A 14,797-nucleotide genomic window follows, 5' to 3' on the forward strand; every position below is an offset into this window, starting at 1 on the left:
TCTCCCAACGGTCCTTTGCGGATTCCTTGGAGGAGACGGATCCCCGCTCGGATGGAGCGGATGACCCCTCTGCAGAGCGGCTTTTTCGCCCAGAGGATTTGCCCAACCTGTTGTTACAGGCCATGGACACTTTGAAGATATCCTCTCCGGAGGACGTCTCTCCCTCAGCCCCTGTTGGCTCTGCCATTATGCTGGGGACGAAGCGCCCGCCTAGAACCTTCCACGTGCATGATGCCATGCACACCTTAATTTCGGCTCAATGGGATGTCCCAGAAGCGAGCCTTAAAGTGGCTAGGGCTATGTCCCGCCTCTATCCTTTGGCTGTGAGTGAACGTGAGGCCTATCTGTGGCCTACCGTGGATTCTTTAATCACTGCGGTGACTAAGAAAACGGCTTTGCCGGTGGAAGGTGGCACGGCCTTGAAGGACGCCCAAGACAGGAGATTGGAGGCGGCCTTAAGGTCGTCCTTTGAGGCGGCTGCTTTAAGTTTGCAGGCCTCAGTTTGCGGCTCTTACGTGGCCAGGGCGTGCCTGACTATGGTGCAGCGGGCTTCCCCCTCGGACCATTCCTTGAGGGCTGATTGGCCAGCCCTGGAATCGGGCTTAGCCTATTTGGCAGACTTGCTGTATGATGTCTTGAGAGCCTCAGCTAAAGGCATGGCTCAGACAGTCTCTGCGCGGCGGTGGCTTTGGCTGAAACATTGGTCTGCTGACCACGCCTCTAAATCCCGCCTGGCTAAATTGCCTTTTAAAGGCAAGCTGCTCTTTGGGGTCGAGCTGGACAAAATCGTGACCGATCTCGGCACGTCTAAGGGCAAGAAGTTACCGGAGGTCAGGGCTCGGGCTAGTGCTCGTCCCGGTACCTCCAGAGGACGGTTTCAGGAAGCCCGTCGGTACCGCCCGGGCAGGTCGGGTTCTTCTGCCCCCTCTTCCTTTAAGAGGAATTTCTCCCCCAAGCAGCATTCCTTTCGCAGAGACCGCCGTCCCGGAGGTGCTCCCTCCGGTCCTCCCCCAGGGTCTCGTACCCAATGACGGGGTATTGGTCCACGCCCCAGTGCAGATTGGAGGACGGCTGTCCTCGTTTCTGGGCGAGTGGACCACAATAACTTCAGACGCTTGGGTGCTGGAAGTCATCAGAGACGGCTACAAGCTAGAGTTCTGCCGACCCTTAAGAGACGGGTTTGTACTCTCTCCCTGCAAGTCTCCGGTCAAAGCTGTGGCAGTGCAACAGACTTTGGACAATCTGATCCGCCTGGGTGCGGTCGTTCCGGTGCCAGAAAGTCAGCTTGGCAAGGGGCGTTACTCCATTTACTTTGTGGTACCAAAGAAAGGAGGTTCTGTCCGGCCTATCCTCGACCTCAAAGGGGTCAATCGGGCCTTGAAAGTGCGGCACTTTCGCATGGAGACTCTCCGCTCTGTTATAGCGGCAGTGAAGGCAGGGGAGTACCTGGCATCCTTGGACATCAAGGAAGCGTACCTGCATATTCCCATCTGGCCTCATCAACGCTTTCTGCGTTTTGCAGTCCTGGGACGACACTTCCAGTTCAGAGCCCTCCCGTTCGGGTTGGCTACTGCTCCGCGGACCTTTTCCAAAGTAATGGTGGTCATAGCGGCCTTCCTGCGAAAGGAAGGAGTACAAGTCCATCCTTATCTGGACGACTGGTTGATCCGAGCCCCCTCTTATGCAGAGTGCGGCAAAGCTGTGGACCGGGTAGTTGCTCTTTTGAGCTCCCTGGGATGGATCATCAACTGGGAGAAGAGCCAGCTGCGCCCGACTCAGTCCCTGGAGTATCTGGGAGTTCGATTCGACACCCAAGTGGGCAGAGTGTTCCTGCCAGACAATCGGATTGTCAAGCTTCAGGCTCAGGTGGACCAGTTCCTGGTAGCCTCTCCTCTTCGGGCTTGGGACTATGTGCAGCTGTTGGGCTCTATGACGGCCACGATGGAAGTAGTGCCCTGGGCCAGGGCTCATATGAGACCACTACAACACTCTCTGCTGCAGCGCTGGACTCCGATGTCGGAGGATTATGCGGTGCGTCTTCCCTTGGATCCAGCAGTGCGCAAGGCGCTGAGCTGGTGGATGCAGACAGACAAGTTGTCTGCGGGAATGCCTCTGGTGACCCCAGAGTGGATTGTCGTCACGACGGACGCCTCATTGTCGGGCTGGGGAGCCCACTGCTTGGGAAGGACAGCGCAGGGGCTCTGGTCTCCTGCAGAGGCGAAGTGGTCTATCAACCTCCTGGAACTCAGAGCCATTCGGTTGGCGCTTTTGGAGTTCATCCCGGTACTGGTGCTGAAGCCTGTACGGGTACTGTCGGACAATGCCACGGCTGTGGCCTATGTCAACCGCCAGGGAGGTACCAAGAGCGCCCCTCTAGCCAAGGAGGCTATGAGTCTATGCCAGTGGGCGGAAGCGAACCTGGAACAGCTGTCAGCGGCCCACATTGCCGGAGTCATGAATGTCAAGGCGGACTTTCTCAGTCGCCATACCTTGGAGCCCGGAGAGTGGCAGCTATCTGCTCAGGCGTTCTTGGACATCACGAAGCGCTGGGGCCAGCCGAGCCTGGATCTGATGGCGTCATCGGCCAATTGCCAAGTGCCGCGCTTCTTCAGCAGAGGACGGGACCCTCGATCCCTGGGAGTAGATGCTCTTCTCCAACAATGGCCGACACAAGAGCTTCTCTATGTGTTCCCGCCCTGGCCCATGTTGGGCAGGGTGCTAGACCGGGTGGCAAAGCATCCCGGCAGGATAATCCTGGTGGGTCCGGATTGGCCCAGACGTCCCTGGTATGCGGACTTGATCAGGCTCTCAGTCGACGATCCTCTGCGGCTGCCAGTGGAGCAGGGCCTGTTACATCAGGGTCCCGTGGTGATGGAGGATCCCTCCCCCTTTGGTCTTACGGCCTGGCTATTGAGCGGCAGCGTCTGAGGAAGAAGGGCTTCTCAGACAAGGTCATCGCCACTATGCTGAGAGCGAGGAAACGCTCTACTTCTACTGCTTACGCCAGGGTTTGGCGTATCTTTGCAGCGTGGTGTGAAGCAGGCTCACTTTCTCCCTTCACTGCTCCAATTTCTTCAGTGTTGGCGTTCCTGCAAGAAGGTCTGGACAAAGGCCTGTCGCTCAGTTCCCTTAAGGTCCAGGTAGCGGCTCTGGCTTGCTTCAGGGGCCGCCTGAAGGGTGCTTCCCTGGCTTCCCAGCCAGATGTGGTGCGCTTTCTCAAGGGAGTTAATCACCTGCGCCCTCCTCTGCACTCAGTGGTGCCTGCGTGGAATCTCAACCTGGTGCTAAGAGCATTGCAGAAGCCGCCGTTTGAACCCTTGTCGAGGGCATCTCTGAAAGACCTGACGTTGAAAGCAGTCTTTTTGGTGGCTATCACTTCAGCCAGAAGAGTTTCCGAGCTCCAGGCGCTCTCATGTCGAGAGCCTTTTCTGCAGTTCACTGAGGCAGGAGTGACTATTCGCACAGTGCCTTCCTTTCTGCCCAAGATTGTTTCTCGCTTCCATGTGAATCAGCAGCTCTGTCTCCCTTCCTTTCGTAGGGAGGACTACCCAGAGGAGTACTCTGCTCTTAAATATCTGGATGTGAGACGAGTCATCATCAGATACTTGGAAGTGACCAATGATTTCCGGAAATCGGATCATCTGTTTGTCCTGTTTGCAGGTCCTCGTAGGGGTCTGCAGGCTGCTAAGCCTACAGTGGCAAGATGGGTCAAGGAAGCCATTGCAGCGGCTTATGTGGCCGCGGGGAAGGTGCCGCCTATCCAGCTGAAGGCTCACTCCACAAGAGCTCAGGCGGCCTCGATGGCAGAGGCCGATTCCGTCTCCTTGGAAGAGATATGCAAGGCGGCAACTTGGGCTTCGGCCCATACATTCTCCAAGCATTACCGCTTGACTGTGGCTGCTCGGGCGGAGGCCCGGTTTGGAGCTTCAGTGTTGCGGTCAGGGATTTCTATGTCCCGCCCTGGGTGAGTACTGCTTCGGTACATCCCACCAGTCTATGGATTGATCAGCTTGATGATATGGAAGGTAAAATTATGTATAATCATACCTGATAATTTTCTTTCCATTAATCATAGCTGATCAATCCATAGCCCCTCCCAGATATCTGTATTGTTTTATTCTGGTTGCATTTCAGGTTCAAGTTTAGTCTTCAGTTACTTCAGAAAGACTTCGTGTTCAAGTTTTTTCACTTGGATTCTTCAAGAGTTAAGACGAGTTTGTGTTACAGTGAGCTGCTGCATTCCTCTCCCCTCCGTTTTACGGGGCTGGATTGAGACTTATAATTCTGCCGGCACTCCCTCCCGCTTCGTGCGGCTGTAGGGCAGTTTGGTACCCCTCCCGCTTCGGCGGTGTTCGGGTCAGTCAGCTCCTCCCGCGGTTGCGGTTGCAGGATAAGCCAGATCCCCCCGCATCGGCGGGTGTGGTGTCCCTCCCCCGCTCCGCGGGGCTGAGCTGGACGGATTCCCCTCCCCCACTTGTGTGGGGATGAGCTGGGTTAATTCCCCTCCCCCGTTTCGGCGGTGGTGAGCTGGGCAGAGTGTCCCTTCGTGGGTGTAATTCTCTAAGTGCTGAGTCCTGCGGATGGAGCTTTGATATCGACATACTGAGGAGTTTCCGGCAGCACATGACCACATATAGGGAGGCAAAAGTTTGCTCTCTATCTCCACCTGCTGGTAGATGGACACAACCCACCAGTCTATGGATTGATCAGCTATGATTAATGGAAAGAAAATTATCAGGTATGATTATACATAATTTTACCTTTGTTTTATTTTATTACATTTGTACCCCGCGCTTTCCCACTCATGGCAGGCTCAATGCGGCTTACATATTATATACAGGTACTTATTTGTACCTGGGGCAATGGAGGGTTAAGTGACTTGCCCAGAGTCACAAGGAACTGCCTGTGCCTGCAGTGGGAATCGAACCCAGTTCCCCAGGACCAAAGTCCACTCCTCCACTCACTTAGACTTACAAAGTTCCATAGGTTGTTATGTAACTTTATAAGTCTAAGTGCTTTGAAAATATGCCTCCTTGGAGCACAGATGCTTCAGACAACAAAGCCTAATGAAGATGACAAATTCCGGGGAGAACCCAGGAGGCCCCAAGGCATCCTGGTGACATAGTACAGGTGGGCCCTCTGCCGAGGGCTGGCTCAACACCATCACATCTTTGCAGCTCCCCACCACCAAAGAGAAGAATGGCCTCAGAGTCTCCTTGAACAGCCATGGACCCCTCCTCTGGTCTCCCCAATGGTGGTGCAGATGCCCCAGATGAACCCTCTCTGGGTGACTCAGCCTCTGCAGATGTCTCATTGGAGACACGGTCCAACACACGCCAGGCTTGACAAGCTGCATAGTGGCACGCTGTAGCAGCGGGAGCAGCCATGTGAAGAAAAGCACAGGAAACAACTGTGTGAACCTCCCTCAACCTGAACTTGGCTAGGCACCCTGAGCCGCAAACCAGAGCCCAGAAGGATCTGAAAAATAACTCACTGCTGGCAAGACAGTGTGCAGACCAAACTGCTTGAACTTGCCCAAAGTAAGGTCCTGAGCACTTTTTTTTTTGCTAGCGTTTGCTTTGTTCTCACCCATGGAAGCCTGAAAGGCCCCTCTGTGGAAAGTAGGAGAGGGGCCAAGGCACACTGCCTACACTGGCTGAGAAGAGGGGATAAGGGGAGGGACCTGCAGCACGGAGTATGTGCCCCCAGGGCTCACCCGAGTAACAGCAAGCAAATCGGGCTGTTCAACAGGCAGCTAAGGTAGGAATTAAGCACTAATCTGTGCTGCTTGCCTTTAAGTTGGAAACCCCCTCAGTAACCTTTTTTTTTTTTTTTTTACAGTTTTTTTAATCAACACTGCAACAGCACAAAAAAGGACCCCAAAAAGGGCTTTCATGCAGCATCCACAGACTGTTGTTCCCAAAGCAGTCAAAGCTACAACCCATGTTTTTTTTTATTTTTAATTTGGAAAAATAGGAAAATTTAGGCCAAAGGTGAGACTGAGTCTGCACAGGCACCTACCTACCATCTTCTGAGCAGACTGAGAAATGCTGGAGGGGGCTCAGGGTTGCACATAGCTATATAAAGTGATCCCTCAGTAAAGTCTCAGTCTCCAATCTGCTGGTAGAAGGGCACATACCCACATGCTGGGAATGGTCTGGAGCAGACGACAAGGAACTCAGGGACCTTTTCACTAAGCTGCAGTAAAAGGGGTCCTGCGCTAGCCGTTTTTATTGAGTGCCAGGGCCCCTTTTACCACAGTGGATGAAAATAGCCAAAAATGAAACAGCCAGATGGTAAGTTCACGCTTGCTGTGCGGCCATTTCAGGGAGCATTAACTGCCACCCATTGATGTGGTGCCAAGGACTCTCAAATTAACCAGACAGCATGTGATGCCCGATTACCTCTGGGTAAGCCCTGTGGAAATCTTTAGACCTCATTTTACTGTATACTATTTTGGAGACTGCACCTTCAAAAATATATAAACAGGATGGAGTTAGTCTAGGGGCTGGCTACTAAAATGGTCAGTGGCCATCATAAATCATAAGGGGACAAACTTAAAGATCTCAATATACTCACTTTGGAAGAAAGGCAGAAAAGTGGCGGTAAGAGAGAAATTTAAATACTATGGTAGCATAAATACAATTTCAGAGCCATTTTTCCATTGAAAGGAAGCTCTGAAATGAATAGGTATAATATGAAAACGAAAGGAGACAGACTTAGGATAAACTAAATAAAACATTTATTTATGGAAAAGATGGTTCATGATGGAACACTCTCCTAACAGAGTTAGTGGAGACAAGAATTGTATTTGAATTAAAGATTGTACCTCTACCTGGTACAATCACTGGTACTTAGTCATCTGGACTATTGCAATTCACTCTACGCCGGCTGCAAAGAGCAAATACTCAAAAAACTCCAGACAGCCCAGAACACGGCAGCCAGACTTATATTCGGCAAACCAAAATATGAAAGTGCAACACCCCTTTGCAAAAAACTACACTGGCTCCCACTCAAAGAACGCATCATGTTCAAACTCTGTACCTTGGTCCATAAAATCATCCATGGTGACGCCCCAGCCTACATGTCAGACCTAATAGAACTACCACCCAGAAATGCAAAAAAATCCTCCCGCACATTCCTTAATCTTCATCCTCCCAAATGTAAAGGCTTGAAATACAAATCAATGCATGCATTAACCTTTTCATATACAAGCACACAGCTCTGGAACACACTGCCACGTAACCTGAAAACGGTCTACGAAATGACCAATTTCCGCAAACTCCTGAAAACTTCTCTCTTCGACAAAATCTCTCTATATAAAAAGCAACACCAACGTTCTATGAAGCCTCCAGCCGGAAGTGTGAAGGGGGCGAGATATCCGGTTTCCCTATGAGTGTCTGCCCCACCCTCTCTGTAACACAGTCAGTGAAGGAAAACAGCAGAGCACGAAATCAAATCGCTGGCTCTGTAACAGTGAAGGACTCAGAGGGGGGAGGGGAGAGAGGCCAGAGGGCAGGGACACACACACTCCCACATGCACACAGAAGAAAACATTGCTAGCCCCCGTTTCATTTGCATCAGAAACGGGGCTTTTTTACTAGTATATCATAAAGAACAACACGCGTAACTCTACATTCTTTAAGATATTCAGGAATGTTCTTTAATGTCTTTTGCTTTCACACTATCATGCACCTAATGTCTATGGCTTCAACACTATCATGTATTTCACCATCATGTACCCAAAACTTGCTGTAAAACCAAATGTACATTCTTTTCTATTTCCAGTATCCACGATGAATTGTAAGCCACATTGAGCCTGCAAAAAGGTGGGATAATGTGGGATACAAATGTAATAATAATAATAATAATGGCACAAGTACAAATATTTATTTATTTATTCATGCTTGTATCCCACAATTATCCAAAAACAAGGTTCGGTTCAATGTGGCTTACAGTTAGCAGCTGTGGAGATTACATTGATGCATAGTGGTTGCTAAGACATATGGGATATAGATTTAAGTTGTATAGGACAGTGTTCTTGCAGAACGATATCGGGTTATTAATTGTTTGCATTTGGTTAGTCATAGAATTTCTTGAAAAGGTAGGTTTTTAGCTCTTTTTTTAATTGAAGGTAGATTATGATGCTTCTTCTGACCTTGGGGATTGAGTTTCACCATTTAGAGCCCTGGTAGCTGAAATGTGCCATGTAGATGGATTTGTAGATTATGTTTGTGCAGTTTAACAGGTGGAGTAGTAGGTTTCCCCTGGTTCCTGGGTTTGCATTTATTGGTGACAGTGTGATCAGGTCTAACATGTATTTTGGAGACATGTCAAACAGTGTTTTGAAAATAATTGTGCATGTTTTGAATATTAATCTGGCCTTGACTGGGAGCCAGTATAGCATTTTAAGTAGTGGGGTTGCTCTTTTGTATTTTGATTTTTTGAATATCAATCTCGCTGCCGTGTTCTGGACAGTCTGCATTGATTTTAGTGTGTTTTCTTTTCACCCTACCTATGCAGCATTGACGTCAAGGATGACGTCAGAAGAAGGCGGGACACTGAGCGAACCAATGGAAGGCTAGAGACGTCGGGACTGGGAGCACCACCTCCTTCACTGACGCTGCGCTGCTGGAGGAAGGTAAATTTAAAAGAAAAAAAAAAGGAAAGGGATCTTGGGGGGGGGGAGAAGAGGGCGGGCAGTTCATACATGGGAGTGGGAGGGGCAAGGTAAGCACGCAGCTGCGGCGCCCCCCCCAGAGGATGGCGCTCCCCTGCGGCGCTTACCCCGCTTACCGCATCGGCACGGCCCTGTTGGTTTCACATTTGTGTAGGAAATCTGTGAGGGATGTTTGTGTTGCAGCTAGGTTTGATCTTATTTTTGTTATTTTGTCCATAAAATATTGTGTGAGCTCACCTGCTGTTGGTGTTTTTATTTGATGTTAGCAGAGCTTGTGTGTTTAATAAATTATTCATAAGTTTATATATATTTTTTTTAGTCTCTCTGTCTTCTGGGCATATCTGTGTGTTGTAGTAGTCCACTTTAGTTCTTTTTATACTGTGGTTGTACTTGCTTAGAGTTTTCCTTCATATAGTTTTGTTCATATCTGATTTGTTTTTGGACCATTTTCTTTCCAATTTTCTACAAAGTTTTTCCGTCTTTAGTAGTTCATCATGGACATGGTTGACTTTTTCTCTCTTTTCTTTTTGAGTGGTGCTATTTCATTCAAGGTGTTTTTGCTTAGTTCATCCCAGTTGCTCATGAAATGGATGTTGTTGGGTGTTATTTTCGTTTGGTTGTTTATTGCTGTTGACCAGAAATTATTACTATCCAGTTTTCCTCTAGTTAGGATAGTATGAAGTGTCTTCAGTTCTCTTTTCATTGGAGTGTGGTGAGTTTGCTGTGATCTGACCATGGCACCTCTTCCCAGTTGCGATTTCCTAGTATATGGTTATTATTGGCTAAGAACCTGTAGACTAGTATGTCTAGTTGGTGACCTTTTGCATGGCATGAAGCAGTTGGTGCTGTTTTAAGGTTCCATTGGTTCAGGAAGTTTGCTAAAAACCTGGTATTGGTGTCAAGATGGTTTTCTAGGTATAGGTTGATGTCTCCTAGTACAAGGACATTCGAGAAGTTGGTGCAGATGTTTGATGTAAAGTCCATGAAGCCATCTAAGGCATTGGACCACCTTCCTGGGGGGGCAGTAAATTAGGATGCAGCATAGTTGTCCAGCTAGTGATGTGTCTGTGATTTTGCATATGGGATTTCAATTTCAGGTGATGCGTTTGGCTACAAGCTCTACTATAAAGGAGGTTTTGAATATTAAGGCAACCCTGCCTCCTTTCTTTTTGGTTCTGTTGATATGTTATTTTATAACCTGGTGGGAATAGGTCGAGTAGTGATGGGTCTTCTAAGTTTTACCCATGTTTCTGTTATAAACAATAGCCCTAATTGTTCAGATTCAATCCAGTCTCTGCTTATCGCCAATTTGTTTACTGTGGACCTTGCATTTATATAGCCTATTGGGATGGGAACAAATTTATTGTATTTAATGTTGGTGTGCTTGATGGTTTGTAATGGTCTGTGCATTCTGATTTTCTTAAATTTTTGGTCCTGTTGGTTATTATGTGATCTCATCTTTTTGTAATTGGTTACCAGTTTGGTCTCTGGTGTTTTTTGGGATTGGTGATTTGGTTCTTCCAATTGGTATTGGGTGCATCTGTCAGAGATAAGTACAGGGATTTTGTTCCTTTTGTTTTGTGAGGTAGCTAGTAGTCCAGTTATCCATATTATAAACTTGTCTATCTTTATATTGGCCATTTTGAAATAGACTGAGATGCTCTTGGGGCGATAGCAGTGGTTATTCGGCTTGAGATTGACACGAGTTGATAATATTAACTTTTTCTAATTACTTACACTGAGTGTTCCCAGGCAATGCAGGTTAGCTAGGTAGGAAGTCCATTTTTGAGGGATGATATTGTGTGTGCATATGCATGATTCTGGGTTGTTCTGTGTTTATGTTCCTTTACATGCAATGGGGCTCCAACAGGAGGCTGTAGACAGGAACAGTTTGCACCTCAGGTGATTGCTGGTGGCAGCAGCGTCCTCTGGCATACAATGCGGTATCATGCAGAGGTTGTACCCTCATGCTGGAAGTTGTGGAGATGGTGTGGATATGATGCCAGCTCTGGGAAGTCCTCTTGCATGGGGTGGTGGTAACAGTTGGAATACATCAGTCTTTAGTTGAACCTTCTCATAGGAGGTGGTGGAGTCGGTAGAGGTGCGGCTTCGGTCACATGGAGGTCCTCACACTAGAGGCAATACAGATTCGGGAATATAAGGGAAAGGATTGCACAGCTTAGTGGTTAGTATGGATGGACACACTGGTTAGGCTTCATGGACTTTACCATCATTTTCTATGTTTTCTATGTTAATGTTTACCCTTGTGTAACTTTTGACCCAGGCAATCACTCCCTTTAGACATTTTATAGTTTAATTTTATCATAGTCTCTCTTTTTAAAATGAAATGCTACAACAGCAATTTTTTTTAATGACCTCCCTTCTACCAATTATGAAATATAAGGGAGATTCAGGATATAAGGAAAAGGAAAGGATTAGAGAGCTTAGTAGTTAGTATGGAAGGACAGACACAGTGGTTAGGCTTCACAGATTATCATTGTTTTCTATGTTAACTAATGTTTACTGCAAAAAAGAAGAGAAGGGGGAAAACCTCCTTGAAAGGAGCAAACCAAAAGTCAATGAAAACAGGAACCCAGCTGATACTCAGCAACTGCAAACAAGGGAAAACCTGACACAGCTAGGTTTTGGCACAACATGTGCCTGCTTCAGGGGGTGTAAACTCTAAAAAAAAAAAAAAAAAAAGAACAAAATAAATAAAAATGTAGTATAAAAAATATGCAATAAAATCAAATGGAAAAATTAAAACAGGATAAAAACTAGAACACCAGACATCAATACATGACAAAGATATGAATAACATCTATGATGTCCTAATAGGTATAAAGCATTAAACTATGCAAAACCCATCTATCCACGTTTATTAGTTTATATCTTTCTATAATTGCCTGACCAATCCCTCTTGTTCTCCTTGATTTCTTTGTAACACCAATTGTATTCTTTACCCTGGTATTTTGACGCCATATCAGTTCTTTCTAAGCCATATTGAGCCTGCAAATAGGTGGGAAAATGTGGGATACAAATGCAATAAATAAATAAAACTGGCTAGAAGAATATCACAAAAAATTGTTTATATTCTATTGCTTTGTTGAGTCCATAAGGTTGAACAGTATTAAGATAAAAAAATAAACTGTTATTCGTTTTGTAATAGTAACTGATCTATATTGCCCACCTCTTGTTCAGGAATGAAAGACTTGCAATACAAAAAAAATCTCAAGTCAAACTAAATGGCCTTCTTTCATCCAGTGTTGCACTAATGGAGCATTCTGATGTTGTCTTATGCCCAATGATCTGAGTTTTAATCATATGCTTAGTCTTGCCTATATATATATATATATATATATATATATATAAAATTACAAGAACACAGGATAACATAGACAACTTGAATAGTATTACAATTGTGTATTGCAGGTTAAAACTAAGGGATCAATGAAAGTGGTAATTTGCAATGAACATTTAAACACAAGTCCTCAGAGACATTTCAGCTGTGGTCATTGTAGTGTGTGTCAAAGTATTACTGAAGGCAACATAGAAGGTACAAGATTCTCTAAGATTTTTGCTTCTAGAAAAAGCAAAAATTGTTTTGTTATTTTGTTTGTTACATTTGTACCCCGCACTTTCCCACTCATGGCAGGCTCAATGTGGCGGGCAATGGAGGGTTAAGTGACTTGCCCAGAGTCACAAGGAGCTGCCTGTGCTGGGAATTGAACTCAGTTCCTCAGGACCAAAGTCCACCACCCTAACCACTAGGCCACTCCTCCACTCATATTTTTCAAGTGTATGCCAATGTTTTAATATCATTAGAAAGATATGAATGCCAAAGTACAAACTATGCTAGGTGTCTTTTTGATCTTTTTTGCTTTCAACAAGCTTTCGTGATTAGCAGCTCTAACTCTGTTAGGACCTCTTTTGATAGTTATCAGAATAGCCCCTGTTTTTAAATATTAAAGCCATCTCTGATACTTTTGATTCAAAATAATCAAAACTAGAACACAGTCTCTTCAGTCTTAAAAATTGGCAAAAAGGAAGATTGCCTTTTGCTTAGAAGATTGCTCTATTTTCTTCAAAGCACTTATATATGTATATATTTCCAGTACACTATACTATTGCACCAGTGTTATATTATTAATATGTACATCATAGATATTATTCATATCTGTCATTTATTGGTTTGTGTTATTAGTGTTTATCATGTTTTAACTTTTCCTTTGATTACATATTTTTTTGTAATACATTTTTTTTATTGTTTGTTCTTATATTTGTTTTTAGAGTTTAAACCCCTGAAGCAGGCACGTCATGCCAAAACATAGATGTGTGGGGTTTTTCCCTTGTTATCAGTCGCTGAGTATCATCTGGGTTCCTATTTTCACTGATTGACTCCACTTTTTTCATTAACTGTTTACTCTCATGTAACTTTTGACCCAGGCAACCACTCCAATTAGACATTTTATAGTTTCATTTTATCATAGTCTCCCTTTTTAAAATGAAATGCTACAAAAGCAATATTCTTTAGTGACCTCCTTTCTGGCAATTATGACAAATGATCATATCATGATCACTACTGCCAAGCAGCCCAACTACTGCAATTACTGTTATCTCTCAAACCAGGTTTTATATTCCTGTAAAGGACTAGTTACACAGTATTTTCTCTCTGTTCCACAATTAGCTGCTCCATGAAGCAGTCACTTACAGTTTCCAGAAAGCTTGCCTCACTAGAAACATCCCATTGAGAAATTTATTCAATAAATATTGAGGTAATTGAAATCTCCCATTATTGTTACCAAATTTGTTAGCCTTCCTAATTTGTTAGTATTTCACTAGTCTCTTCAAACTTCTATCCATAAAGACTGCACATTGCATTTTGTTTCCTGAAAACCTTTATCCTGTTTGACCTTATCACAGCACCACTTCTTAATTTGATCCACCCTATTATTTCAATGTAATTTGTACTCTGGATTCAGTGTTTTATTATGTTGTGTCTTTCAATTGGATCTCAGATTTCTATTATGTCTACTTCATTTAGTGCCATACTTTCTAACTTTTTTTTTTACTTCTGGTATTTGCATACAATTTAAAGAAATTTAAAAAATGTATTCACAAACTGGTTGCAGTTGATGGGTATAATTTGGAACCATTTGTCTGTTCTTTAAATGTACCTAGCTACTTTATTACAACCTCTTTATATGGATATTCTACCAACATCTTTTATGGATAAACTACTCAGTAGCATAGCCAGGTTGAGGGCATGGGGGGGGGGGGGGGGGGGGAAGCGGAGAGTGGACTGCCGATGGCACATATTTAAAATGACAGATCAGTGAAAAAATAGGCGCCATCGCAAGTCTGTTCGGGGGAGCAGACGCTCCCCTGGTGACCCATCTAGCTACGCCTCTAGCACTCCTCTAAATCATCAGCTTTTGAGCAACTGTAACCTCTCACCCAAGATTTAGTTTAAAGCTGTTCTTTTACCTTTTTAAACATTAATACCAGCAGCCAGATTACATGAAGATTAAGGTACAACCCATTCAAAACAGGCTCCCCTACCACACCACCAAAAAATGTCATCCTCTTAGCTGCATCATTGTCTCATACACTCATTGAGACTCCAGAGCTCTGCTTGCCTCTAACTCTGCTGAATGTAAATGGGGAGTTGTTCTGAAAATGCTATCCTGCCAGTCTTCTTATGCGTCACTGTTCCCATACTGGAACATTATGATGGAGATGCCTGGGGGGAAAGGATTGACACCCTGCATAGAAATGTGTGAAGGAGTTCGTTTTCCTCCCATATGAGGTCTTTCAAGCTTTGGTTATGTCTTACGCATCTGGACTTCTCTACGCAGGATGTAAAAATTTCTTACCTGTTAATTTATTTTCCTTAAGTCCTGCTAGACCACTGCAGGACCTGAGGGATTAAAATTCTCTTTTAGTTTCCTCCAGCAGATCAGTTGGGCTCTCAGCATTCCCTGGGGTGTGGGGGGGGGGGGGGGGGGGGGGGGAGACCACCTGAGAATATTGCAGGCTATTAGATAGCAATATATTTTTCTTTCAGTTCTGCTTTTTCAATAATACACTATTGAGTTCCAGGTTTCCACTACCCCT

Source organism: Microcaecilia unicolor, chromosome 1 (assembly GCF_901765095.1).
Source record: "Microcaecilia unicolor chromosome 1, aMicUni1.1, whole genome shotgun sequence".
NCBI lineage: Eukaryota > Metazoa > Chordata > Amphibia > Gymnophiona > Siphonopidae > Microcaecilia > Microcaecilia unicolor.